Here is a 20,339-nt window from a genome sequence, read left to right as displayed (position 1 = left end):
AACGTAAATACATCCCAACTGCCACTTGGATTTATACAGAGACAATTCCTGTCATCCTTCCTCCTTCCTTCCCAAGCCAGCTCTTCTCATCGTTTCCTCTCCTCCCGCAGAGTTGCTGAGTTGGGTTCCACGCTCCTCTGCTGGTTCCTGGATTCAGAGCAGATCCTTCTGAGCCAGGACATGTCTGCCAGGACAGGCAGTGCCATTTTTAGCTATTTCTCTCCTCTCTTCTCCTCAACCTTCCACAGAACAACATTTGTACATTTATTTTAATATTCCTTCTTCTTTCAATTCAGCTGGCTGTCTTAACGTTTTCTCTACATCTGACACTTCTATCCATTTGCTCCATGATTTTCCTTTTTTCTCCTCTCTCTTTTTTCTCCCTTTCATTTTCCTCTCTCTGGTAGGGGTGGTTGGTTGGAATTCCCACGATGATCAAAAGGTGATTTTTGAGAAACAGGGGAGACGGGTAATGTGCAAAATCGGGAGGGAATCACAGCAAATGGAATACTCTTTAAACAATTAGATATTTGTATTCTTTCTTTGCCAGCCCTTGAAAATAAGCATTGTAATTATCCCATCATACAGAAGGAATAACTAAGCACTAAGAGGTTAAACAACCATCCAGCTGGGCGCAGTGGCTCACGCCTAAAATCCCAGCACTTTGGGAGGCCGAGGTGGGTGGATGATGATGTCAGGAGATTGAGACCATCCTGGCCAACATTGTGAAACCCCATCTCTACTAAAAGTACAAAAATTAGCTGGGCATGGTGGCGCACGCCTGTAGTCTCAGCTACTAGGGAGGCTGAGGCAGGAGAATCACTTGAACCCAGGAGGCAGAGGTTGCAGTGAGCCGAGATCGCGCCACTGCACTGCAGCCTGGGCGACAGAGCTAGACTCCATCTCAAAAAAAAAAAAAAAAACCATTCAAGGTCTGACAGAGAGTAAATGGCAGGACCAAGATTTAGACTCAGGCAGTGTGACTCCAGATCCCACTCTTACCACTGTCTTCCACTATCTTGTGTGAGCTGAGATGTGAATAGGGATGAATATAAGTGACAGTAAACACATAGAGGAGAGGGCAAGTTTGGGGAACCATAACATCCACAGAGAAGTAACCAGGAAACAAAAATCTAGCAAACTTAAGAAGCTCATTTGTGACATCGTTTGGGAGTAGAAAAACATGTAAGGTTCATATTTGGGAGATTTGGGTTGGAATGACACTTTCATTCCTTGTTAGCGTGTTATTTAACCTCTCTAAGCCTCTATTTCCTCATCTCTAAACGGAGATAGCACACATTTCACAGTTTAATGGCAAGGATTTTTAAAAGATAACATGTGAAAAGGCTTTGTAAACTGTGGAGTTCTATGCAAATATCTTTCTTCCTCTTGGCTTCTTCCCCTCTGTAACAGAAAGTAGATTTCAGAATAGGGACTCAAGAAGCAAATGCAGAATAAAGGATGCTCCAGGAAGCTGGAGCAATTCTTGCAGGCAGTCTTTAGTCTAGGAGTTACTCTTCTCTAGCCTGAACTCTGGGAGGTTTATGAGACCCATCCTATCTCAGCAGCACAGAGAAAAAACAGTTTTGCCAAAGGCATTAAACATTTTCCTACGGGAGGAAAGTTGCACTTTTAACCTCCAGCATTTTTTGAATTTTATGAAATACACTGAGAACAGAAATGGCCAAAACAAAGGAATACCAAACACTACACTTAAAAAACTGAACTTTTAGAAAATATGGAAAAACTGGAGTTTGTATATCAGCTCTAATCAAATGAGATGGGGAAAGATGCAAGGTGGCCATGGGACGTGGTCTGGAATAACAGCAGAGGCTGATCAGTAGATGAGCAAGTGGCCCTTGACAGGGGAAGATCTCAAGCCCAACACAAGAGCCACCTCCCCCAGCCACCAGTGGGTTTTAATACAGGGAACAATTTGGAGCCATTGGCAAGTCAGACAATACTAGCTGGAAGAAAATTCAGTCTATCGCATTTTGAGGACTTCTCCCCATTACTAAAGCTCTGGTCTAAGTGCTAAAGACATAGCAATAAGGACGAGAAGCTCACTACCCTCAAGGAGCTTACATTCTAGGACCCAGCTGGGTGGGGGTAAGAAGTCTAAATGAAGCAGATAATTTCACAGAAAGTGCTAAGGAATACATAGGAGATGCTCAGTAATATTTCTTAAACGGATGGATGGATAAGTGAGGCTTAGGATTCTCTCGAAATACCATCTTCGTACAATGAGGAATTCAAGCCACCTGTCTTCATTGGGAATGCCATTTAATACATTCATTCAAATTCATTTAATCATTCAACAGTTTTTATTTTATTTTATTTATTTATTTATTTTTCGAGACGGAGTCTAGCTCTGTTGCCCAGGCTGGAGTGCAGTGGCACAATCTCGGCTCACTGCAACCTCCACCTCCTGGGTTCAAGCAATTCTCCTGCCTCAGCCTCCCAAGTAGCTGGGATTACAGGCACCCACAACCACGCCCAGCTAATTTTTGTATTTTTAGTAGAGATGGGGTTTCACTGTGTTGGCCAGGCTGGTCTCGAACTCCTGACCTCATGATCTGCCCACCTCGGCCTCCCAAAGTGCTGGAATTACAAGAGTGAGCCACCGCGCCCAGCCCAGACAACAGTTCTTAAGTATCTGTTACATGCAGGCACTATGCTAGGCCCTAGGGATATGAAGACAAAACATACTCCAGAGGCCCAATAACCCTTTCATTAAAAATCAGCTTCTACCGACTCTATTTGTTCTATCTTCTGCCAATTTTGCCCACTTTCAGATGCAGCCTGAATGTATCTCCTGCCAGGAGAGCCATAAAAGGCTCTGTGCCAAAAGGCTCGCAGAGCCTGGATGGCCCAGGCTTCCAATCTAGGATCAGTAAGATGTGACATTTTCACAAGGCAGGTGGCTCCATGCTGGAGTTTCCCATCACCCTAGAATCTCACGCTGAATTAGTAATGACAACGGGAGCTCATCATAAGGTAGTGTAGTGACTGATTCTCTCCCAGTCATGAGCACACATACTATACTGTTTCATCTGTGGCTGGGTGACCCAACAACAGAACATTCTAGAAGTCTAAGTCTGACCTCTGTAAAGAGGAGTAGGAAATTGTCATAGAGGAAGAGTCCTACTTGCTGCAATTTCCACAGAGTAGGAAAAAATCCTGTCACTGCCATATAGGGCACCTTACCGCTGGCTCTCTCTGCACTTTCAACCACGCATAGACACATACACATAATTAGAATGGCCTTAGCCATCTTATTATCAATATTAAAAAAAAAAGGCCAGTTCTTTTATTTTATTTATTTATGTATTTTTTCCTGAGAGAGAGTCTCACTCTGTCACCCAGGCTGGAGTGCAGTGGCGCAATCTCAGCTCGCTGCAACCTCCGCCTCCCAGGTTCAAGCAATTCTCCTGCCTTAGCCTCCTGAGTAGCTGGAATTACAGGCATGCACCACCACGCCCGGCTAATTTTTGTATTTTTTTTAGTAGAGATGGAGTTTCACGATGTTGGTCAGGCTGATCTCCAACTCCTGACTTCATGATGCGCCCACCTCGGCCTCCCAAAGTGCTGGGATTACAGGTGTGAGCCACCGAAAAATTGGCCAGTTCTGTAGTGTCTTTTCCTTTCTGAATTTCATGATACCGTTGAGAAAAGCCTGATCTTTCTTGCCAAGATACAGCACTGTCTTCCCAGTGCCTGCTAATCCTCTTTTATTTTATTTTATTATTTAAGTGAAGAAAGCTTATTGAGCTGACAAAAACATTTAGATTGTGACTTCAAAATTGTGACCAGAGAAGGCTGAATTTGCAAGTTGTTTAAAGAAATGAAAAGCAGCCAGATGAGAAGCTGGAAAGGCTCAGGAAGAAACACAGGTGATGGGAAAGGAAAATAATCTACCCCCAGGCTGAGTAGGGAGCAAACCGAAAAAGACAATACGGAATAAGAGCACATTATGTGTAATTGAAAATTGTTGTCAATCTTTCCTCTCCAAAAAAAAAAAAAAAAAAAAGATGTTTTAATATGTAAGAATAAATGCATATGTCAAATGGGGTTATTTGCAAACACTCAATTATTATTGCACAGCAGGACCACACGGCTCTCTTACTCTCTCTTTTGAGCTGGGTGACAACGACAGGAAGAAGACATCTAAAACATGTTTAAATTTTAGCAGAGAGGCCTTCTGGAGGAAAGTCAATCCATAATTCTAAGACATAAATAAACAAGCCACCATCTTAGACAATGTTCTTGAAAAAAAGGACAGGAGACAAATTCGCCTTAAGTTGATAGGTTGACGTTGGAAAAGCAGACCTGGATTCTGTTTGCTTTAATAAAGGACTATAATTGCTGTTCTCTCTAACCTCAGGTCCTCCCCTCCTGGCACACACACCCATGGACCCTTCCCAGAGATCAATGTGACTACCTCTGTAGCATGTTGACTTATGTCGTTGGCCTCTTTAGCTCAGTGTTAGTTGTGGAGCCTAGGAATTCGTAAATTGGATTTTCTGGATATGCCTTGGTTTGATTTGTTACTATTCCTTTGCTTTAAGTGGTAGAATCTGTTTTTCTTTTTTTTAAATTTACATATATCATAATAGGCCACAAATAAGAACAGTAATGTGACTAATACAAATTTTACATTCTATAATATTATTAGTATGAACTTTGGTAACCCTATGGGGTGATTTTAATTTTGTTTTGACTGCTAAGGAGAACTGATTATGACTTAAATTCTTCAAGATAAAAAATTCTATTATGAACCCTAGATTCAGTACTTCAAACAGCTTTATTTTGGATACTCAGTGAAGTGATATATTCCTGGACAAATGAGGGGAGAGAAGGGGGCAGCAGGGAGGAGTAAGGGTCTTGAACGCAACTATTCCTCTAGATCAGCATCTCTATATCAGTTCTTAAGTAACAGAACAAACTCATTTGTAAATGGTTTGTTCTGAAAAATGCAACTGAGTATTTTCTTAAGGAATGAAGCCTGGGAACAATCAAATAGACCAGAAGGGTGAGAACTATTTTCTCTTCAGTGGTTAATACAGTGCCTGGCATTGAAAAAAGTGTTGTATAAATTATATATATTTTTTATTTTATTTTATTTTTTGAGACAGAGTCTCACTCTGTCACCCAGGCTGGAGTGCAGTGGGGTGATCTTGGCTCACTGCAACCTCTGCCTCCCGGGTTCAGCAATTCTTCTGCCTCAGCCTCCTGAGAGCTGGGATTACAGGCATGAGCCACCGCGCCCAGCCTAAATAATATTTTTAATGAATGGATGTGCCATTATCCTCCATTAGTATATTTATAAAGCATCTAACAAAACACCAAAAATTGATTGAGATCAATCACCACTGTATTCGAAGTTTTCAACTTGCCCTACTAACAATACTTTGTCAGCATTCCAGGTGGATGGCAGAATGAACTGACTTACCCTTCGTGGCCTGGCCTCTTTATCTTTAAAAGCTGAAAGATGGCCGGGTGCGGTGGCTCATGCCTGTAATCCCAGAACTTTGGGAGACCGAAGCAGGTGGATCACAAGGTCAGGAGTTCCAGACCAGCCTGACCAACCTAGTGAAACCTCATCTCTACTAAATACAAAAAATTAGCCAGAAGTGGTGGTGCATGCCTGTAATCCCAACTACTTGGGAGGCTGAGGCAGGAGAATTGCTTGAACCCAGGAGGTGGAGATTGCAGTGAGCCTAGATTGCGCCATTGCACTCCAGCCTGGACAACAAGAGAGAAACTCCATCTCAAGAAAAAAAAAATTAAAAAAAATTAAAAGCTGATGGATCAGCGGGGCACGGTGGCTCACGTCTGTAATCCTAGCACTTTGGGAGGCTGAGGCGGGTGGATCACCTGAGGTCAGGAGTTCGAGACCAGCCTGAACAACATGGTGAAACCCTGTCTCTACTAAAAATACAAAAAATTAGCCGGGCTGCGGTCCCAGCTACTCGGGAGGCTGAGGCAGGAGAATCGCTTGAATCCAGGAGGCAGAGGTTGCGGTGGGCAGAGATCATGCCATTGCACTCCAGCTTGGGCAACAAGAGAGAAACTCCGTCACACACACACACACAAAAGCTGAAGAATCCCTCACCTGTAAGACCAATGGGAGTAGAGGAGGGCTGTCTTATACTAGCCTAGGAATCCTTTTTTCTTCCACTGCTTGTCACTACATCTTCACTTTCTGCAGAAGGGCAGTGACATATCTCAAGGCCAGAGAAACAAAGGTCTGGGAAATTTACAAACCACGCATGCATCTCTTGAATCATATAATGTCTAAGACAAAGTATGAGTCAAAGAGAAAGGGTAATCTTCTGTTGATGTTGGCTTTGCTGTGTTTTATTTTACTTCATTTTATTTAGAATGCCTTGTTTAGAATGTGAGTGTATGCTTCTTGTATGCCACCAAGAAGAAACCTTCTGTATCTCAAAAAAATTTTTTATTTGATAGAAGCAATAAAACATACAAATCTGCTAATATATTCACTTGTGAGCTTCTGAACCTTCTCCACCCTTTGCTTCTTTCTTCTTTGCAGCTGTAAAATATGTTTTGCCCCCAGTGCCACCAAGACCATGAGCACACTCTGCCCTCCACAGCCACTTTGAGGCCAAACATGATACTTCACTCCATTTAAAAAAAAAAAAAAAGAAAGAAAGAAATCAAATTTCCAAAGTGTTAATGATTAGTCTAGATTTCTGAGGCATATTCCAGAAAGACAGATGTTATATGGCACAGCAGTTTCACTAGAAAACACCAACCACCAAGTCCTCTTCTCTGTTTACCACTGGTTCTCAAAAATACCCAGGTGGGGCCCATCCAGACTAATAGAATCTGAATTGCTGAAAGTGAAACTCAGGTTTCCTAGTTTTAAAAACTCCCCAGGAGATTCTAATGGGAAATTAAGGTTGAAAACCCCTCTAGCCTTTCTCCTCCCCCGCATCTCTTTTCTAATGCAAAACAATTTAGTTCTCTCCTTGCTCCAAAATTATATCCTCCTTCCCTTTACCTCACTCAGCAAAACAAGGTTTCTCATTAAGGTACATCCTCCTTAGAAGGTTATAGGTAAGTAGAAAAGTGATGCCATCACAAATAATTTTCTTCTGGTGATGTGTGGAATTAGTATCTTTTAGAATAACCCATGTATATGTCTCCTTTTATCGGAGCGAGGACGCTGAATATGCACATACTGCAAGGAACTTGGTATGGCATTTAACAAATAAGGTAACTGCCCAACGGGTTCACCTTGCCCGCTGCTGAGACAGAGCCGATTTATCAAGACAGGGGAATTGCAATAAAGAAAGAGTTTAATTCACGCAGAGCCGGCTGTATGGGAGACTGGAATTTTATTAGTACTCAAATCAGTCTCCCTGAAAACTCGGGAATCAGGGTTTTTAAGGATAATTTGGTGGGTAGGGGGTTGGAGAGTGGGGAGCTGCTGATTGGTCAGGTCAGAGATGAGATCACAGCGAGTCGAAACCGTCCTCTTGCGCTGAGTCAGTTCTTGGGTGGGGGCCACAAGACAGGATGAGCCAGTTTATCCGTCTGAGTGGTGCCAGCTGATCCGTCAAGTGTAGGGTCTGCAAAGTATGTTAAGCACTGATCTTAGGTTTTACAATAGTGATGTTATCCCCAGGAACAATTTGAGGAGGTTCAGAATCTCCAGCTGCATGACTCCTAGACCATAATTTCTAATCCTGTAGCTAATTTGCTAGTTCTAAAAAAGCAGTCTCATCTCCAGGCAGGAAGGGGGTTTGTTTTGCAAAAGGGCTGTTATTGTCTTTGTTTGAAAGCTAAACTGTAAACTAAATTTCTTCCAAAGTTAGTTGGGCCCATGCCCAGGAATGAACAAAGACAGCTTGGAGGTTAGAAGCAAGATGGAGTCAGTTAGATCAGTCATAATTTTCTCATTTATAATTTTTGCAAAGGCGGTTTCAGTAACATCCTGGGACTGGGACTTGAAAGACACACTTGGCCGGGTGCGGTGGCTCACACCTGTAATCGCAGCACTTTGGGAGGCCAAGGTGGGCAGATCATGAGGTCAAGAGTTCGAGGCCAGCCTAGCCAACATGGTGAAACCCCGTCTCTATTAAGAATACAAAAATTAGCTGGGCATGGTGACACGTGCATCTAGTCCCAGCTACTTGGGAGGCTGAGGCAGGAGAATCGCTTGAACCCGGGGGCAGAGGTTGCAGTGAGTCGAGATTGTGCCACTGCACTCCAACCTGGGTGACAGAACAAGACTCTGTCTGGAGAAAAAAAAAAAAAAACAGAAAAACACACTCATTGATTTTCAGGCAGAAGCATTGGCACTGGAATCATTCTGGTAGGTGGATACATGTCCTCTTTACAAATATTCAAGAAATGAGATTCCACATTCTTTCAGCAAACTCTGACAATGTTAAACAAAAATAACCACAAAAGTGGTCATTAGCTGAGCTGAGAGGAGGCTTCTAGCCATCAGATTCCTTCTTTTTGTATTCTCCTTCTTTTTGGTACCTTTTTCCTGAATTAATCACTATTTCTATGCTTAGATAAGGGCAATGAGCTGTAGTAGAAAGGACAAAGGGTCTGGGGTAGGTCAAAGTCATTTTAAGATTTCAAGGAACAGAATCTACTCAAGCTAGATCAGTGTTCTCAGCTCTGGTCTGAGTTCCTGGTGATTTCCATCCAGTGGGCCTGGGAGAGGGTCCAGGCATCATCTGTAGCTTTTTTTTTTTTTTTTAAATTTTTAAATTTTTTTGAGACAGGGTCTCCCTCTGTGCCCCAGGCAGGAGTGCAGTGGTGTGATCTTGGCTCACTGCAGCGTCCACCTCCCTGGCTCAAGCAATCCTCCCGCTTCAGCCTCCCAAGTAACTGGATGTACAAGCATACACCACCACACCCAGCTAATTTTGGTATTTTTTGTAGAGACAGGGTTTGGCCATGTTGCCTAGGCTGGTCTCTGACTCCTGAGCTCAAGCAATCTGCCTGCCTTGGCCTCCCAGAGTGCTGGGATTATAGGTGTGAGCCACTGCACCTGGCCTATCTGTAGCTTTAAATGTTGCACATACACCTGTCCCTCAGTGGCTCCTGGTCTCTCCTTCTCTCTGCCTGTGCTTCATTCCTGCCATAGAGAGCTGATTCCTTAGCTACTATACCATCATGCCTGTGGCTGTGGTTTGTCAGGGCACCAATTCTGGGCCCCAGTCTGCAGAACATCTCAGAACTGCCTCTCAGTTCAAATTTCAGAGCAAATATGCCTGCTCACAGCACAGAAAATACATTGCTTCTTCTCTGATCTTTGTTCAAATATTGGCCCACCCCCATTTAGAATATATGACTTTGACCATGATACTTAAACTCTGAGTTCTTAAACTCTGTGTAAAACAGAAATACAAGCCAGGCGCAGTGGCTCACGCCTGTAATCCCAACACTTTGGGAGGCCAAGGCGGGCAGATCACGAGGTCAGGAGATTGAGACCATCCTGGCTAACAAGGTGAAACCCCATCTCTACTAAAAATACAAAAAATTAGCCAGGCGTGGTGGTGGGCGACTGTAGTCCCAGCTACTCGGGAGGCTGAGGCAGGAGAATGGCGTGAACCTGGGAGGCGGAGCTTGCAGTGAGCCAAGGTCGTGCCACTGCACTCTAGCCTGGGCGACAGAGTGAGACTCCATCTCAAAAAAACAAACAAACAAACAAAAGACAGAAATACAAATTTCCACTTCACTGGCCTACTGAAGGATTAAATGCAAATATATATATATATATATAGTAACTATCACAACGCCTGGCACCTACCAGTCAGTTTCTATAGCCTTTCAAACAAAATGGCAAGGCTAAGAGCCCTGTGTGCTGTTCGTCTCTTGCACTGACACCCCCACCTCTGAAGAGTCTGCACAGATTCTGCACAGACAGCCTCAGTGCAGTCAAATAAGGCTTGTTGCTTTTCCTTTTCCTCATATTTGCCAAGAGCCATTTTCATAACTCTTTAGTACAGAAATAGGAAGGAAAACTGCTGAAACTCGAAGTGGTTTGACTTACTGTTGTTAGTCTCTAGTCGAGAAGAGAATAAGACTAAAGACCAAAATGAAATTTTTGCTTCGGGCATGTGGGCTTAATTCATCTGTGCTATCATTCTCGTGGCCCTGAGAAATAGGGGCTGCATGGTGACCACCTACTGATCTGTTTTTGTTAAAGTGTGTTCTGTATTTTCATTTGTACTTGTTTTAAATTTTGTGAGTCTTCTGGAAGTAGACAAAGATTAAACATGGATAGCAGATTTTATTTCTTTCCCTTCTGTCTCCTGACGTGTTTCCTATTTCTTTGTTGGGTAGAATTAGCGTGTTTCCTTTGTTTTTAATAGTTCCTTAAACTTTCAGTCCTACTCAGCCCTATTTTAAGTTACTTTGTCTGGTTGTTTTTTGCTTTTGGTCAGTGGAGGAACTCTACAGCTTGTCAGGATGTGCCTCTGTAGGATGAAAACTAGAGAGAAAATTCTGACAAGTAGAGTTTTTTCTTTGATTAGCTTTCTCATGTGAAGTCAAGTCCTCTGTTTGCCTCACCAGGACAGGTGGTGAAGAAGCTTTTTAGATCTTTTTTTCTTCTAGGAAAGCTTGCACATCTGGAGCACAGCCCTCCTTTCTTATTTTTTGCTATGTTGTTCAAAGCTTTTTAAGAAAAAAAAACATAAACAGCAAAGAAAAAAATTGATTTTTCATACCAAGATGGCTTTTATTGGATGCCCTCAACTGCAGAGACATATTTAAAGGGCAGCTGGCCTCCTTCTTTTGAGGTCAGACAGCTGACTCTTAATCATATTGACAATTTCTGGCTGGGAAGAAACATCTAAAAAACGTATTATGAAACATAAAAGTGGAGGCAGCTCTTTACCTTGCCGCTTCCCACTCCAGTCTCTACAGGAGTTCCTCCAAACAAAGCTCATGTTCCGAGTGGCAGGCCCACTTCTTCTATCTCATTCTCCTTTGCAGCCTTTGAACGACCTCTCTCATCCTCCCATCTCTCACAGCCTCACCTCTCTAGGTATTTGGAACCTTACGCTTTGGAGATGAGGAAAATTTAATGCCTTAATGACAACTTCAAATGGCATTTTAGCCCCTACAGAAATGAAAAAATCATCAGATTCACTTTTCATTTGGGAACTGAAAGAGATTTTAGACCACAAGAACTTCAGGATCCTCATTTGGAACCCTGCTTTAGGAAGGCTTTTTTTTTTTTTTTTTTTTTTTTTTTGAGACGGAGTTTCTCTCTTGTCACCCAGGCTGGAGTGCAGTGACACGATCTCGGCTCACTGCAACCTCTGCCTCCCGAGTTCAAGCAATTCTCCTGCCTCAGCCTCCCGAGTAGCTGGGACTACAGGTGCCCGCCACCATGCCCAGCTAATTTTTGTATTTTTAGTAAAGATGGGGTTTCACCATGCTGACCAGGCTGGTCTTGAACTCCTTACCTCAGGTGATCTGCCCACCTCGGCCTCCCAAAGTGCTGGGATTACAGATGTGGGCCACCACACCTGGTTAGGAAGGCGTTTTATATAGACATGCCCTGCTCTTGCCCATGACCTTGAGGACATAGGGCTCTATTTCCACTAGTCAGAAGCCCCTAAGGTGAGGGCTTTCTGAGACAAGAAAAAGTAATTTATGGAACCAGTAATATTTAAGTGATAATAATAGGGGCTTGATTGAACATTTACTCTGTACCAGGTGCTGTGTTACATGCTTTTATAAGCATTATCTCACTTAATCATCCCACTGATCTTATGATTTTTTCCCCCTGTGATTTCTTCATTGGCAGAGAAGAAAACAAATAAATGCAGTATATCGGAAACAAGTATGTATATGCATGATTTGTAGTGGCCAAACATTGGTAACAACCTGTTAACAGAGGAATACTTAAATACATTTTTTAGTAAAAAAAAAAGCAATTTACAAGGCTGGGCGCGGTAGCTCATGCCTGTAATCCCAGCATTTTGGGAGGCCGAGGCAGGTGGATCACTTGAGGTCAGGAGTTGGAGACCAGACTGGCCAACATGGTGAAACCCCATCTCCACTAAAAAATACAAAAAAATTAGCCGGGTGAAGTGGCATGCGCCTGTAATCTCAGCTACTCAGGAGGCTGAGGCAGGAGAATCGCTTGAACCTAGGAGACAAAGGTTGCAGTGAGCCGAGATCGCGCCACTGCACTCCAGCCTGGGTGACAAAGCAAGACTCCAGCTCAAACAAAACAAAACAAAACCCTTTCTTAGCTAGAAGGAAAGGAGAAATAAAGGTCAAAAGAAATTTGGATATTATTAAAATTTAACACAAAGTAAGAACTAGGAAACCCACAGTTTCTCCAATAAAACCCCTGACCCATTTAGACTAGTTTCTTGGTCCTGCTTTAAGTATATGGTTTACTGGACTGTCAAGCATAGCATCCTCTTGGGATATTGATAGACTATCTAGTGCAGTGAATAGGTAGGGTGACAGTGTAATCTATCATACAAATCAGAACACTTTTAAGAATGAATGGGGTTGCTACTGTTAATTGCCCCAGGCAACAGGTATGAACCAGGAGCATCCTGAGCAGACTAGGACATGTGGTTTGCCTATTAACAGGAGACCCTACGGAGAGCAAGCTCCACACAATCCCAAATACAGCTGTGACTCGGATCCAGGTTCTGCCCTCCCTTGGCTCCAGGACTCCTTCGTGATCTAACATCCTGTTACTTCATCTCTGTTTTCAAATGTCATGTCTTTTTTCTGCTTATCCTCTGACTGATTTCAGGTATCTCTGCCCCAACAGACTCCCTGAGGTTAATAGCCTCCACTCGTGTCTCCAAGGGAAAGAGACTGTCCTCCGCCAAGGATAATAGAATACACAGACACTGTCTCAGTCTCATCCTTGATAAATTGCTGCATGATCACTGCCGTCTGCCGAAGACCAGCAGCAGGACAGAACAAAACAGATGTACGGGAACTCCAAGCGGAGAAGCAGCCTTGATCACCATCTACTCAGGGATGCTCAAGGAGACTGGGCAGTCTAAGCTCCAGTGGACTGAAGAGAAGACAAAAAGGCAGAGGAAATCCAAAAAGTAGAATGTCAGACTATATACCACTCAAATTATCTCAGTCATTTGTTAGGAAGAAAGTACAGAGCCCTGACCCCAAAATAAAGCAAATCCTCATTTTGTCCTCTTCAAAATGAAATGGACTGCTGGCTGGGTGCGGTGGCTCACGCTTGTAATCCCAGCACTTTGGGAGGACGAGGCGGGCAGATCACTTGAGGTCAGAAGTTCAAGACCAACCTGGCCAACATGGTGAAACCCTGTCTCTACTAAGATTACAAAAGTGCTGGGCGCAGTGGCTCACGCCTGTAATCCCAGCACTTTGGGAGGCCGAGGCGGGCTGATTGCCTGAGGTCAGGAGTTCAAGACCAGCCTGGCCAACATGGTGAAACCCCATCTCTACTAAAAATAGAAAAATTAGCTGGGCATGTTGGCGGGTGCCTGTAATCCCAGCTACTCGGGAGGCTGAGGCAAGAGGGTCACTTGAACCCGGGAGGCAGAGGTTGCAGTGAGCCAAGATCATGCCATTGCACTCCAGCCTGGGTGACAAGAGTAAGACTTCATCTCAAAAAATAATAATAATAATAACAATAATACAAAAGTTAGCCGGCTGTGGTGGCCCATGTACATAATCCTGGGTAGTCAGGGGGCTGAGGCAGGAGGATCACTTGAACCCAGGAGGCGAAGGTTGCAATGAGCCAAGATTGTGCCACTGCACTCCAGCCTGGGTGACAGAGCGAGACTCTGTCTTAAAAGAAAAAAAAAAAAGAAATGGACTGCAGATGGGAAATTCATCTTCTCTCCTTGCTCACCCCCTGCCACCCCATATCACATTATTCACCAGAAGCCTTTTTTTTTTTTTTGAGACGGAGTTTTGGTCTTGTTTCCCAGGCTGGAGTGCAATGGTACAGTCTCGGCTTACTGAAACCTCTGCCTCCCAGGTTCAAGGGATTCTCCTGCCTCAGCCTCCCGAGTAGCTGGGATTACAGGTATTTGCCACCATGCCTGGCTAATTTTTGTATTTTTTTTAGTAGAGACAGGGTTTCACCATGTTGGTCAGGCTGGTCTCGAACTCCTGACCTCAGGTGATCTATCCGTCTTGGTCTCCCAAAGTGCTGGGATTACAGGCGTGAGCCACTGCACCCAGCCCCAGAAGCCTTTTATGCCACATAAAGTATAGCCCAGGAGAGGCCAGACCCATCAATTCATGGACATATATTTGTATCTGTTTTATGGAATTCTAAGGAATCCTATTTTCATGGAATAGAAAATGTTGTTTAAAAATATCACACACAGGCCGGGTGTGGTGGCTCATGCCCGTAATCCTAGCACTTTGGGAGGCTGAGGCGGGTTGATCACCTGAGGACAGGAGTTCGAGACCAGCCTTGCTGATATGGCAAAACCCCATCTCTACTAAAAATACAAAAATTAGCTGGGCATGGCGGCGGGTGCCTGTAGTCCCAGCTACTCGGGAGGCTGAGGCAGGAGAATGGCTTGAACCCAGGAAGCAGAGGTTGCAGTGAGCCAAGATCACGCTACTGCACTCCAGCCCAGGTGACAAGAGCGAAACTCTCTAAAAAAAAACAAAAAAAAACCAAACAAACAAAAAACCCAAGATTTATTAAGTTCATTTCCCTCACCTTTTCAATGTCCATTTATTCTGCTTTCAGCTGTTGGGGTCAGTTGAAACAAATGCTCACTATTTTGTCCCAATGCAAGATCTGGTAGAAACCCTCCCTTACTCAGCTAATTCTTACCCAGATCAGTCATGCAAGTCAAATCATGTCTCCTGGAAAAAAACCAGCTTCCCATGGAAAATGCCCCCCCAGGACAGCTCCAAACAGGTGTTTGCCTGGGCTACCATCCTGGCTGAGGCCTCAGGGGTATCAGAAAGACCCTGCAGACTTGGATGCTCCACCTGCAGAGTCCCCTGTGCTGGGGTTATACCCCCACTCTAAGGCCAAGAGTAGATGCAGTCTAAAGGGTCCAAAAGAGGAAAATCTTTCCTCGTCCTGTGGTGGGGGATGGAGATGGCTACATGGATGGGCAGAGTGAATTGAGCTCTCTTCTCATGCACAGACTCTTTTATGACCAATCATTAACACCAATGACTGAGCTGTTTTCTGTACCTTTAGCCATAACTGGATACAGAGGAAGATTCACAAAGACATCTACAGGTCACAGTTGAAACTGGCATAAAAGAAAAAATGGTGTCTTCTTAATGTGCCAATGCTTTAATTTGGATTATCCCACCAAATACTTAAGTCAATTTATTGAAAGTTAATTGGGCCGGGCACGGTGGCTCAGCCTGTAATCCCAGCACTTTGGGAGGCCGAGGCGGGCGGATCACAAGGTAAGGAGATTGAGACCATCCTGGCTAACACGGTGAAACCCCGTCTCTACTAAAAAATACAAAAAAAAAAAATTAGCCGGGCGTGGTGGAGGGCACCTGTAGTCCCAGCTACTCGGGAGGCTGAGGCAGGAGAATGGCGTGAACCCGTGAGGCGGAGCTTGCAGTGAGCCAAGATCGCGCCACTGTACTCCAGCCTGGGCGACAGAGCGTGACTCCGTTTAAAAAAAAAAAAAAAAAAAAAAGAAAGTTAATTGGACTAAGTTAACTAAGAAGCAATTTGTCATTTGTTTATTGATGTACAAGTTATCTAGAATGGGAAGAAAAGAGAAGTGACTTTTGTTGAGCATTTACTGCGGGACAAGTCCTGAACTGGGCACTCTACACTCAGATATTTTAATTTTTTTTTGAGACAGGGTCTCTCCCTGTCGCCCAGGCTGGAGTGCAGTAGGGCGATCTGGGCTCACTGCAACCTCTGCCTCCCAAGTTCAAGAGATTATCATGCCTCAGCCACCTGAGTAGCTGGGACTGCAGGCATGTACCGGCACACCAGGCTAATTTTTGTATTTTTAGCAGAGACAGAGTTTCGCCATGTTGCCCAGACTGATCTCAAACTCCTGGGCTCAAGTGATCGGCCCTCCTTGGCCTGCCAAAGTGCTGGGATTATAGGCGGGAGCCACCGTGCCCAGCCAAGAATACCTTTTAATTTCAGGACAGCCCTCTGAGATGGGCCTTGTTAAATCCATTTACAGACAACCATGACTCAGAGGTGTTAGGTAACTTGCCCAAGTTCCCACAGGGAGGAAATAGAGTAGAAGAGATGGGTTCAAGCCTAGGTCTATTTGAGGCTAGTGCCTACCCTCTTTCCCTTGTACCAGAATAGCCAGGACCTTTAAATATCTGAGCTAATTATACCCAGAGGTAAAACGTACACAGTTATGTGCATATTATGTAGTTGCAATTTACTCAGATGGATAAAAATGAAAAATTGGTATTTTTACACAAATAGGACAAATATCCTTTTGGACACCTAACCACTAAGTAAGTAGCAAGGAGAAAAATAACTAAAGGTCCAATCTGGTTTAAACCTTGGTCTAATGTTACCATTTAGGATCCCTTTGTTTAATGCTCCATCTCTCTAGATAAAAGTATTTGGTGATTTATTGGTCTTCTACCGGCTCCTCTCTAAGATGGCATTAGACTACATGAATGCATGTAGAGTTGGGTTGTTTGTCCAGAAACTTTGCAATTTCATGATGGATGGGGTCAGAGACCTCAAGCATGATGTCCTCTAGCCCCCTGATCTGCACATTCTTGTCATTTGTCCACCCGGGTGCTGCTGCCCTGCTAAGGTCTGCTGCTTCTGTTGTTTGTACCTTGTCCTCTGATTTCTTTAGGCTTGGCCAGAGCCAGGTGGTGCCTCCCGGCTACTTAGCAGCCTCACTTTCCTCTTGTTGGGGTTCTTGCTGGAGTCTCTGAGGGGATCTTCCTACAAATCTCATTTGGGCTGCAGACCAGCACTGCCATCAGCTAAAGTACGATTTTTCTTCTTTGCTCATCCTGCCTCCCCTAGACACATACACTGACACCACAGACACACATGGGCACAGACCTCAATTAGCCCTCGGGCAAGCTTTCCCATCAACACCCTCAGCATGGTCAGTGTTCCTCCTGGATACCTTCAGGGCATCGTGGAAGCTGGGAAAGACCCTGGAGGCCCGAACTCTGCCTACCAGGTTGTGCCACTCTTTCTCCAACATTAGCATAGAGTATCAATCAATTTTTTGGTCTTATGCACCCACTTTTAGGTTTAGTCAGCAACACAACTATGCCTAGAAAATGTGGGCCTCAATATTTTTACGTGAGACAAAAATGAACATCAAGAAAAACCTTAAAAGGTAATTTGGGGAGTGAGAGTGAGAACAGCCTCAAATGCGCAATCTGTGGACTGAAAGATTACTGGAAGGGGAGAGAGAGGGGCCTGCTGATCTTACCTTGACCATGGGGAGATTCGCAAAAGGGGCTGGAGGCAGGGCACGGACGTGCATTATTTCTACTTACGCATTAGAGCTGCTTTTCCTTCCTAATTAAATTTTTGTCTTTTACTTAGTGCCAGCTAACATAGCCACTTCCTTCTATGAATCCTGCTATAGTCTGGTCACTGCAGGCCAACTGGGCCAACCTAGAAATGAGCCTTATTCCAGGGATGACCTGATCCTCCCACCACAGTCTCCTCTATCTTCCTCACCAGCATCTCCTCACCTGCTCCATCCGCTCTCAGAGCCCCCAAAGAAGTGGCCAATGTACAGGGCAGGCATCCACACTTCCTACTCCCGCCCTCACTCTCAAAACTTCAACATTGGAGTTTGTATTTTCTGTTGGGCAGATCTGGAATAAAGTATTGATTGTCTCTGCCCTATTTAAGCTAGCTACTAGGGTTGCCAGATGTCTAATTTCAAATATTTAAACCTTTTTCTGAGAAAGAACAAAACACCAGATGTATAAATGTCCAGAATTAGAAAATATGTCTTTTCTCAAAATGTAACTTTAAATTTCTTTTTAAATTTCGTTTTTTTTTTTTTTTTTTTTGAGACGGAGTCTCGCTCGCTCTGTCGCCCAGGCTGGAGTGCGGTGGCACAATCTCAGCTCACTGCAACCTCCACTTCCCGGGTTCAAGAGATTCTCCTGCCTCAACCTCCTGAGTAGCTGGGATTACAGGCGTGTGCCACCATGCCCAGCTAATTTTTGTATTTTTAGTAGAGACAGGGTTTCTTCATTTTGCGCAGGCTGGTCTCGAACTCCTGACCTTGTGATCCGCCTGCCTCGGCCTCCCAAAGTGCTGGGATTACAGACGTGAGCCACCACACCCAGCCACTTTAAATTCTTTTAAAGTAACCAAATATTCCCAAGTATTTCCAATCTTCTGTGACTGCCCTTGTTTTAATACTCAAATAAAATGGCTGGGCCCAGTGGCTCATGCCTGTAATCCCAGCACTTTGGGAGGCCAAGATGGGTGGATCACCTGAGGTCAGCAGTTCGAGACCAGCCTGGCCAACATGATGAAACCCTGTCTCTACTAAAAATAAAAGAATTAGCTAGGTGTGGTGTCACATGCCTGTAGTCCCAACTACTCAGGAGGCTGAGTCTGAGGCAGGAGGCGAAGGTTGCAGTGAGTGGAGATCATGCCACTACACTCCAGCCTGGCCAAACTCTGTCTCAGGAAAAAAAAAAAACCTCAAATAAAATGACTCAGGCTATTGTAGAAAGGTCCAAAAAGTTCCTTGAGGCTTCCCAGAGGCTCAACTTCCATACTCTCACTCAAACTGTCCATTTCCACTAAACTCTTGGTATCATTAGCTTACCATCTCTTTGCTTGAAGTGAGTACATCGCCCCTGCACTCAGCTTTGCTTCATTCACCCAAAGCACTACTCACCCAAGGTTTTATCAATTTGGGGCATTCATTCAGTCATTGAACAAATATTTATTGAGCAGCTAGTATAGACTAGGCCCTGTTTAGGCCTTCGGGATTCAGCAGCAAACAAAAGAGACAAAAATCTCTGCCCTCATTGAGCTTACATTCCAGGGGAAACTCTCAGCCAATAAATACAACAAATGACATGCTATATACTGTGTCTGGTAATAATATGTACATAGAGAAAAACAAAGTAGACGGGATGCAGAGTGCTGGGAGGAGAGTGATTCTTTTCGTTATTTTTCTTTTTTCTTTTGGGTTTTACTATCTACATAGGAGTTTGATTGTTTAAACAGACGAGTCAAAAAGGCTTCACTGAGGAGACTTAACATTAGATAAAGTAGGCCAGGCGCAGTGGCTCACGCCTGTAATCCCAGCACTTTGGGAGGCCGAGGCGGGTGGATCACAAGATCAGGAGATCGAGACCATCCTGGCCAACACGGTGAAACCCCGTCTCTACTAAAAATACAAAAAGATTAGCCGGGCGTGGTGGCGGGCGCCTGTAGTCCCAGCTACTCGGGAGGCTGAGGCAGGAGAATGGCGTGAACCTGGGAGGCGGAGCTTGCAGTGAGCAGAGATCGCTCCACTGCACTCCAGCCTGGGCAACAGAGTGAGACTCTGTCTCAAAAAAAAAGTTACATAAAGTCATGAAGGCAGCACTGGAGACAGCCATACCTAGGTCTGGGGGAAGGATGACCCAGGTAGAGGGAGCAGCAGGTGCAGTCCCTAGGGACAACATCAGAAAGCCAGTGTGGCCGCACTGGGAATGAGTGAGGGCAGAGCCGAGATGTGATCATAGGGGTAACAGGCCAGGGGTAGGTGGGAAGTGCATTGCATGGGCCAGTAGGCCAGTGTGACCATTAGCTTTTACATGACTATTGTAGGCTCTGGAGTAGAGGGGTGATACAATCTAATTTACATTTTAGAAGGATCATCTGGCTCCTACGTTGAGAAGAGGATGAAACAGGCAAAGGTGGAAGCTGAAAGATGACTTGGGTAGCCATTACAGTAACCCAGGCTAGAGCTGGCGGCTGGAACCAGTGTTCAGGCGATGGCACTGGGAGGAGTGGTTGGGTTATGATACATGTTGAAGGTCTGCCAACAGGACTTGCAGATGTGAAAGAATGAGAGGAAGCGAGGATGAAACTTAGGTTTTTAGACTAGGTTTCAGCCTAGGGATGGCGTTGTCATCTACTAAGATGGGAGAGAAAAGGAGTAATAACAACACAGATCAGGAAAGAACATTCAACACAGGTCAAGTTGAATGTCAGGCACAGCAATTTCTCTGGGCTGTGTCCCTGCAGAGTCCTAACCTCTGGTTTTTTTTTTCTTTCTTTCTTTCTTTCTTTCTTTTTTTGAGACAGGGTCTTGCTCTGTTGCCCAGGCTGGAGTGCAGTGGCACAATCTCAGCTCACTGCAACCTCTGCCTCCCGGGTTCAAGTGATGCTCCTGCCT

The 20,339-nt window shown here is 44.5% G+C and overlaps 1 long non-coding RNA gene across 1 annotated transcript; it reads left to right on the top strand.

Annotated features, from left to right (window-relative positions):
- The first annotated feature begins 1,338 nt into the window (after positions 1–1,338).
- On the top strand, positions 1,339–13,182 carry LOC129050469 (uncharacterized). Its single transcript, XR_008514097.2, has 2 exons — positions 1,339–3,893; positions 12,800–13,182. It is a non-coding gene; the product is annotated as an uncharacterized LOC129050469 (long non-coding RNA).
- The last annotated feature ends 7,157 nt before the right edge of the window (positions 13,183–20,339 follow it).

The sequence above is a fragment of the Pongo abelii genome, chromosome 16 (assembly GCF_028885655.2).
Source record: "Pongo abelii isolate AG06213 chromosome 16, NHGRI_mPonAbe1-v2.0_pri, whole genome shotgun sequence".
NCBI classification, from domain to species: Eukaryota; Metazoa; Chordata; class Mammalia; order Primates; family Hominidae; genus Pongo; species Pongo abelii.
This window is presented reverse-complemented; position numbering and strand designations above follow the sequence as displayed.